The sequence below is a fragment of the Pagrus pagrus genome (genome assembly GCF_965226575.1).
Source record: "Pagrus pagrus genome assembly, chromosome: 15".
Lineage (NCBI taxonomy): Eukaryota > Metazoa > Chordata > Actinopteri > Spariformes > Sparidae > Pagrus > Pagrus pagrus.
This window is the reverse complement of record NC_140199.1, coordinates 26,617,446-26,626,000: the sequence shown is the minus strand read 5'-3', so window position 1 is coordinate 26,626,000 and position 8,555 is coordinate 26,617,446.

The following is an 8,555-nucleotide window of genomic DNA, read 5'->3' as shown; positions in this document are numbered from 1 at the left end:
GTGGAGAGCGACGGTCGGTGGCTCAGCTCAGAGCAGACAGCTGTCAGCCACTGGAGCAGACCAAACGTTCAGCACAGAGGTTGTCTAGAGGCAGGAAATGTACAGTACAGGTTACAGTTTGACCATGAACAAACTCTGCTGCTCCTTAATACACAAGAAGACTTCATGTTTGAGTAACAGCTACTATCCCTGCTAATATCCATGCTATTGATGTCAATCATGCTGAAATGACAGCGTCTGGTAGCGATGGTATAACGTCCGACTATTAACCACAGCCCATTCCTGGTTTGAGAAAGAATGTTGACTGTTTGACAGTTAGAAGCACTGACTGGAGTGGGAATTGTCACTTTTCCATTCAGTATGCTCAGCGGTGTTTAGTTATGACAGCCATAATTATTTCACATCTGACCTCATTTCTGACATAATCAAGTTGCAATGACACAATACAGAAAGTCTGGGACAATCCCACCTGAAACTGGTTTGGGTGGAATCTCCAAAGTGGATTGCAATATAACCAGAATTATTTTAAAAGTTCAGTCATGATTTACTCCATCATTAAGCAGTTTGATATGATAGTGAGATCATGGAGAAGAGGCCAGCTGTCACAAGACAGCCTATGGAGAAGTTGATTTTCTCAAAAGTTTTGGTGAGATGTTGGTGTCAGAAATTAGCTCAGAGAGTTTGAAATTGTGAAATAATATATGTGTATTGAGCTCAGGAACTAAAATGTATATTTTGTCTAGACACACAGAACACAATGACATCACCTGTATGCAACAAACCAAACCATTACAAAATGTAACCTGCAAATTTCCACAACCCAACGAAAAACAGGCTCAGTGGGTATCAGACAGATAGAAAATCTTGAAATCAACACAGTACAAATATGTAAAGATGAAATTAAACCACTGAATGAAACATTAGTCAGTAAAAAGTGTGAGAAAAATAGCTAATTTAAAAAAAATCATAAACAATGAAGGAGAAATATAACATCTTTGAATTTTTTTCATATATATGTAGATACATTCACATACTAGGAAATTAAAACAAGCCTCTTGAGAAAATCAACAGTCAAAATAACCCAAAAAGTGGCTTTTTCAGCTCTGAAGCTTATTTAGCAAGATCTGTGGCACTCAGTTTTTTATACAGGACCAAATAACTAGAAGATGTGATAGAACAAAATTAATACTACACAAAAGCAAAATGTGGTTGCAAGAAAGAGAAAACTAGTGGAAATTTTAATTTTTGAAAATGACAGATACCTCGTTCTAGTAAAAAAGTAAAAAAAAAAAAAAATTTTTAAAAAGACATCCTGTTATTAATTTCATGACTATAACCATCTGCAGCAATGTTGGGAAGTTTTCTTAGTGTCTCTTTGATCTTCAGGACAAATTTCAACTCAATCCAGAGAAAAATAAGCGATATCTTAAAATGCTGAAATTTGGCTCAGAGGGACAAACTTAAAATATTTATAACTTAAAAAGTATTTAGCTATCGGTCATGCAAGGTCCCATGAATTTAATAGAAGTTGCAAAATTTTTTTCTTTTTCTTTTTCTTTTTCTTTTGAGAAAATCTATGAGATAAACTGGGGAAAGTCCTGGATTTTGGATGAGTTAGCATGGAACCCAACAGGCTAATGTTAAGTAGGCAGAGACTGACATTTTTCAGGACCGATCATCAATCTGAATTTCCCAACCCAGGACTAACCAAACCTGATGGCCTGTGTCTATATGTTTAAACTAGAGAAAGGCAGCCTGTCACATAAATACACCCTCAGTGTTTACATTAGTCAAGACTTTTATGAAGAGTATCATGAATTTTGGTGTCAGACTTACAGTGTAATGTTCTCAAACTAATCAAGAGAGTTACAAACAATGTAGTATATAGGTTAACAGGTATATTTATATGTTGTTGTTTTTTTTAATTATTAGGATTAAAAATACTTTGTAGCCCACAGTAATGGTTGGAGACACTAGCAGGTTTCTGATAGGTTTCTTGCTAATGGTGATTTTTCATGCAGGTCCACGGGTTTACAGCATGAGTCATGTGCAGTCTTCACAGAGCAATACAAAAAATCTATAATGAATTTCTCATTGAATTGTTTTTCTCGTGCACAAGAAAATGTAATTTGTTAAATAAACCATTTCAATCTTAATAACTCATGATTATTCTTTTGTTAAGCACACATCAATATGTATCTGATGACATCCACTGACAGCTTCTTTATCACTCTTCAGCCAGGATTTAAAAAAATGAGGTACTTTATGAGTAAGAAGGGTTTTTTTTTTTTTTGTTTTGCTAAGTTTGGTAGAAAAAAACTATATAGTAATGTTACAATATACTAACTCTTGAGTGAATGAAAATGTTTTTTTTTTTAAATGTAAATGTTACAAATAAATACACTGAAATGTGAAAAAAATCATACATTGACTTTAAAGGGGCACTATGTAGTTTTGGAGAATAATTTCAAACTCAGAGTTTTAATATTTCCAATTAAAATAAATGAGGTAATACTACAAACTCAGAAATATTTATCTTTTCCATAACTGAATAAACAAGCTGTTCTCATGAGAAAAACCAGAAAGGTGGTAGGGTCCAGCAAATGTAAACAAAGCAAGGGCCCGTGTCCATATAGCGTTTTTTTCGCGCTGGCTGTGCACTCAAGAGCGCTGAGATGAAGCGTTTGTGTCGAGGGAAAAAGGCTGCATGTGCATCTCGTCTCTGTGACAACAATATCTTGACAACCGCTGCTATATGATCGACACTGCCCCTTTGTGGTCTACTACTGTATCTGTCTGTTTTTTATTTTCATTGACATCAGAGCAAAGAGGATGTGGGTGCATGACATGATCCATAGGAGACAAAAACACGGTGAATATTATTGCTGAGGACAGGAAAAAAAAGACAAAGAGCGACGGTGACTTCACCAGCGTCTTTCTTTGTTTAGGTATAAAAAAATCAGTCAATCTTCTCTGAATAAAATGTATTCCCCAAAACTACATAGTGATCCTTTAAATATTTTAATTAAATGTATATCTTTTTTATGTTCAATGTGAAGAGTTGAATTCATTGCAAAGCTGTCAATATAAATAAATTGAATAACGTTAAGGGGAACAGCTACATAAATATAATGTGTTCTTAAGTGGTAATTATTCAATTATAATTTGTATTATCATATTATTATTATACATAAAAGTAATGTATTTCAAATTGGTTATTCTGTAATAAATTATACATATAACTAATTTATACCCATTGGCTCAACATGAAAGAAAGACTTTACATTAAATGTGACTCTTTACATTCAACCTATGTAATACAATTTGAATGAAAATGTAAATGAAATACTTCAAGTAAACTTTTTTTGGCAAATTATAGTTTTTTTGAGTGTAGAAGCAAAAACAGCTGTGACATGAAAACAAGTGGATGGTGAAGTAAGTTAATGTCAGTGCATCAGGCCGGCTTCACAGGGTCTGTACCTGCACCACAGGTGTTTCAGTGAATTAGATTTGACATTTATGAACCTCACTGGAATTGCAATTGAGGTGGTTCTGGTGGAAGGTTAGGTTGTTTGTCTGTTTGTGAAACTGTCAAGATGTTTTATCTGTATCTGTAGCTCTCTCGGTTCAGCTTCAGGAAAGATCATCATTTCAAATAGTGACTAAATTGAATCTTTAGGATTCATGGACACAGATTTTCCTTTTTAAACTTGTGCAGACTGTCACAATTTAGTATGGCTTTCTAAGTTGTCCCTTTGCCATACAAATCTGCCTGGTCATGAGATGATCAAAAGGAGGGGAAAACAAGCAAAAGCATTTCTCCTCTGCAAATGTATGATTTCAGACTTTCCTTGTAGCTTTTTCTTGTTATTTACTGGATGTTTTTACTTCTTCAGGACTCTAACAATCATTCAATTAAAACTACAAAAAATCTACTTTGGTTTGACTGGCTGCAGGTCATTGACATATAAGAGTTTGCAAAGAGACATGACTTCATTTTCTCAAAGGTTATGAACAAATAGCAGCCTGCACTGCTCCAAAGTTTAAACATCTCTGGTGCATGGAAATAAATAGATAAATAAAGTACAGAGCAATACAGCTCATGTTTAATCTGCTCACAACACTGGCACGTATAACAATGGTTATTAACGCACAATTCATGTGACTGAATGTCACAGCAAAAGGGATTTACATTATCTGTACGTGAATGATCTAGGTATTCAAGTGGACATAACTCGTATTTCTTTCATTGACCACCTCATAGAGCATAACACTTTATTTCAGACTCATTTGTCACGTATTAAGTATTACTAATATTAATTATTATTTCTACTTCCTTGTTATGTGACATTTAAATGATTCAGTGTCGGCTACACAGATACACTGCACGTGAAAAGCAAAATTAAGTTTTCAATGATTTTATGATCTGCTGGCACTGTGACCTCACCTAAAAGGCCTAGCAGCTTATATTACTGAAGCCCATGCCCACTATAACACTGTGTATGCAGTATGTCAAGTTGTGATGATGTTTAGCAAATCTTTCATTTCTTTGTAGTGTGTCTTATGTAGTTTGTCCATGGTTTGATGATATGTTATACAATACAGTAAGCCAAACAAATTCAACCCGCTTGACTTGTCAAAGCAAAGCAAGGTTCATGCTATGTAATCATTTAAAACTGTCAGTGCATTGCATTTAATAAAACAGATCAGAGTCAGGTTCTGGGTTTCATTCAACAATTTTCAATGAGCAATGAATCTGACCTGAACAGTCTCACCTTTTCACATGATTAAACAGTTTGAACAACATAACAAAAAAATCTATGACTGCTCAAGTCCTCTTAACTGTAACTTGTAACTTCCGACAGGCCCGCCACAGTAACAGCAACAGTCCTGTCCTGGCTAATTGGAGTCCTGCATTTTGGGCAGGCTCGCTTCAGTTATGAATTATGTTCATTATTTAGGCTATTTGTTTTTTATTTACTCTAGCTCTCCTTAATTGACCACTGCAGCGAACACGTTTCAAAAAGCGCATCTTTTACTTGACTGGCTGTGACTGTTTCTGACTGTCGACTTCCTTGTTCAATATTTTTATTTTTTTCATTTTTTTATTTATCCAACAAAGTCCATTTAGAAACGTTCTGGCTCGAAGTTTTTAACAACAGTGTAAAGGAACAGGTGCATACAAAAGGGTGCAAATGATGCATACAATTGTAAAATAGTTAACAGCGATAAGAAAACAAATACTCCAAATACTTTCCACTTGAGTCAAAAATATTCAACCCAATAAGCTAATGTCTGTTAGTAACCATGCATTTAGTCTAGACTGACAGTCATCAATAACGTTCTGCACATTCCTATTTTCAATTTCATCTGTATCTTTGGCTCTTTGTGTGCCCAAATATTTGCCAGTAGATTTTATAGGGACGTTATATGCCTCTGTTAAATACAATTACAGATTTGCAACAACTCACACTTGTTCAAATTCAGCTTCAGACCTGAGGCCTTGGAGAAAGTATTCATAATTTGCAGAATCTTGGGGACTTCAGTTAGGTTCTACATTAAATGGTTGTTCATCTGCTAACTGGCTGATTATTATTGGCTTCCCAAGGGCCTCCTTTTTAATAAATGTAGACAACGTTTCAGTGGCTATTATAAAGAGAAAGGTGATATGGGACAGCCTTGTTTAACAATGTGTTTTATAACAAATCGGTTGGAGGGGATTGCTCATTTCCTCAGCAGTCAGGGCTGGATCAATACTAACTTGGGGTTGAATTAAGGCTTTGATTGAGATTTTTTCCTGTCTTCTGTTCTCTTATTGACAAAAATATGATGTTCTGCTCTCTCCTTCTTCTATCCATTTTGCCCTTGATCTTATGTTGGCCACTTTATCTTCCTTAGATAGATTTCATCAAGTTTAGCTTTCAGAATTTGTAGTTTTGTTTCTCACTGTCAGTCATTGATGTCTTATTGCAGCAGCTGTTTATCTCTTTATTAGTGTTCATATCTGATAATTTGTTACTTTTGTATTGTATTTGTATTGTATTGTATTGAAGAATTCTTTACATTTGAATTTAATGATTTTCCATTTAGAAATATGAGAAGTAACAGAATTACCTAGCGTCACATCAGATGGCTTTTATGTCCTCATGAAAACAGTTTCATTTCCAGTATCCTTTGTTCCTGGAACAACCAGCAGGGGGTGTAAAGGAGAGTTTAATAACAGCATGATCTGTGTGAGGAGCTGCTGATACAATCCTATAATAACGTTAGCAGCTAGATAAGTAAATTTAAGGGTTTTAATGGCAGTAGAGACATCTAAAACCAATTGTCTGTTTTGAGTTGGGTTGTTAAATACATAAATATTGATCAGAATATAGGATTGTTCATCAATTTCCAGAATACAGATTAAACAATGTCCATTATTACTAATTCTAGATGTTATCTATTTGCCAGGGGAGTTGAAGAACATAATAGCCAAGCCTGCTGATCCAGTAGAACCATGGTCAGAAATGATTGGTTGGTTTACCCAGAATTTCTCATCCTCTAGTTTTGAATGTGTTTCTTGCAGGAAATAAAATTTGCTTTTTTGCCCTTACAAAATAAAAATATTGAATTTTCTCTTAGTGTTCTCGCTTAAGCAACTACCATTAAGTGAAATACAAGAAAAGGACATTTTGATCATGAAAATGAACCAGGAACTGCTAGAAGACACACTACCAACCAGTTCAAATAGTAAAGATGTAGAGGAGAGCTTAAAAGATATTATCAGAAATATTTTACTTAACCATCCAACCTGTTTTTGGCAGCCAACACACATGCTTATCGCTCAGTCATGTAACCCATCAACAATGCCCTTATGTGGCGCTTCTAAGTCATTCTCTGTCCGTTGATGTAACCAGCACCACCTCTGCAGTATGCCCATTTCCCTGCTGCTCTTGCTTGTTGAATCTTTGGCCATAGTGCTGCTCTCGCCTCCCTGCTCTCAACTATAACATGCCTTGTTTTGTTTTCTTCACACCTTCCTAGCCAGTGAACAGAGTCCATAATGTGGTCAATGTTCAAGGACCACAGCAATTTAGCAACCACTTGAGCTACTAAGCTAAAAGTGTGTGTGTCCCATCTGATGCAGCATGCAAAAAATAACCTTTTTTCAAATCAATTTGGGATCTCGGGGCTTCCAAAGTCTTTCGTAATTTCTGCTCACATTTTTTCAGTAATTGCTGATTATTTAACCAGTATCCCATCCAATACTAGTTATTATTATGATTCATTAATTATAACTCTTGTATCTTTAATTTGGTATTCAACTTTTCAGTTTTAATGTATCAATCAGTCAGTTAATTTAAAAACTTAACAAGCAATAAAAACTAATACTAATAGAACAAGCCTAAGTACTGGAATCATCTGGTCCGTTTTACTGGAGTCAATCAAAAACCTTTTGTGCTTGCTATAGTGGGATTTTATAGTAAAGGTCATGGCCTGTGCTTGGTTGTAAAGATTTTTACGACTTGTCAGAACCTAGAAAATTCTGTGCAGTGCAGCCAGGCAATCATGCTTTGCATAAGAAAGAAAGAGTCTCTTTCAAATGAAACAGATTACATTCTAATAAAGATGAATAAAACGGATCAATTGTTGATCCCTGAAGGAGTCACATATCAGTTGAGACTGATAAGGATGTAAAGTGAATGCTCTGTCACACTAAACAGAAGAAAATGTACTCACTGGTTGTTCAAGATATGCAAACTCAGATATCCTATCTCATTAGGAGCAGCGTGAAAGAAAAGCAGGATTAGTGCAAGTATGCATTAAAGTGCCTTTGCTCAGGACCCAACAATGTCCTATTCTATTCAATACAATCACTTACCAAGAGTGGAATTGCACTGATTTGATCATGTGTGTTATCCAAAGTAGATGTCCAAATTAATGATTTGAAGCATATTGTAATGAGTCATTGAAGGTTATGTGATATTTTGAACAGTATCGCTGTGCAAACAATTCAATGACCCTGTTCCCTCCTTATTTCTCCTCCTGAACTCTGTTAAAGCCCTCACAGTCAAAATACTTTCATGTGAGGTGTCTGATCTGAAGGTTTAATGAGCAAAAGAATCTGAAAATTGAGACTTTAGCTGGGCTGTCAGCAATCCACCCGCCCTCTTTTAGTGTACCATTAGAGTTATATTTTCTAATCACAGTTTAGTTTGTCAATTTTAAAATATTTGCCGTGTTCAACCCCCGCCAATAGATGGCTTCAGATGAGTGGGGCTGGCTCGAGCTCTTCCAACGCTGCATATTTTGCGTAGTTGTCACCGTGCTGCAGTCAAATGCCCCTCCTGTGCTCGGATTTCAGATTGTCAAGCGTATAACCTGTATGTCTTATCTCCCATTTTTTGCTAAATGAAACAAATAAATATGCTATGGGGTATGTACGTTCATATCGGCGTTTTTGTCATTGGAAATTAATTGAGTTTATGCCACCCATCACATGTTATTCCGGTTTTATCGTTCTTGGAAGGAATATTGTTGATGGTTCGTGAAGGCAGCACGGGTGACGCTAT